Source organism: Octopus sinensis, linkage group LG24, assembly GCF_006345805.1.
Source record: "Octopus sinensis linkage group LG24, ASM634580v1, whole genome shotgun sequence".
NCBI classification, from domain to species: domain Eukaryota; kingdom Metazoa; phylum Mollusca; class Cephalopoda; order Octopoda; family Octopodidae; genus Octopus; species Octopus sinensis.
The window spans coordinates 19708666-19709821 of record NC_043020.1 but is presented as its reverse complement, the minus strand read 5'-3'; positions in this window follow the sequence as shown (position 1 = coordinate 19709821).

Here is a 1156-nt window from a genome sequence, read left to right as displayed (position 1 = left end):
GCGTTTTGCTCATGACAGCATTCTTCTAAGCTGTTTGAAGCATGACAACTGTTTTATCCTGCAGAAAAGAGAATTTCACGGAAGCATGCCATTCCTTCATTTCAACCATTGCAAAAATCAACGAACAGGGTAGAAGCACTGCAAAACAAAAACACACCACATGGCAGTATGACCACACTTGATGACACTAGTCAGTAGACTGATACCTGAGGGTCGCATCAAGTGGTTTCTAGCAGTGAAAGCCTGAACTACAACAGGCTTGTCTCACAGAGAACGTTTCTGGTTACCTCCTCGTATATATAGTGGCTCTGTTGTTTAATTAACTGTAGTGGCTGTTCCTACATGAATGCATGAGTGGTAGAACATTATACAGTCATGTGCTTTTAATGTAATTCACAGGCAGAATCAGTAAGGCAGTGACAAGGCTGTATCCTTTGAATTACAAGTGCAGTCCACTTTACAGGGCTCTGTATTGCTTTTATCAACTCAATTTCACTCAGAAAGCAAGAGTCAACCTGAGGCTAGAGAAAATGATGTTTGTCCAAGATGCCATGCAATGGGATCAAACACGGGAATTTGTGTTTGTGAAGCAAACTTTTCAAGCATTTGGCCATGCTGTATCTGCACACACACACACAAAATATACATGTATCATGATGATCATCATTTCCAAACTATTATGGGTTGGATGGTTTGACAGGATTAGATGGGTCCAAGGACTACATCACACTCCAATTGTCTCTTTTGGCATGGTTTCTGTGGCAGAATGCCCTTCCTTACACCAACCATTTCACAGCATTTACAGGGTACATTTTAATTTTACATACTAAATGTAAAGACATGAACTGACAGATATCAAATGTATATGCATATATTGGTAGACACTAAAAAATTAATAACATATTTACAAGAACAAAGAAACAATAACAAAAGCATTTCTATAAATAAATTTTCACATTCAGAGATCTTTGCTCTTTATTTGTATTAACTTTCATACTTAAATAAAGGAAAGGTTAGTTTGTTTTTTATTTTTCTTTAAATACAGAGGATTGTGCTTTTATACATACATACACACACACATTTTATATATATATATAAATCACACATGCATATATACATACAAGGATATATATATATATATATAGACGTGTATGTG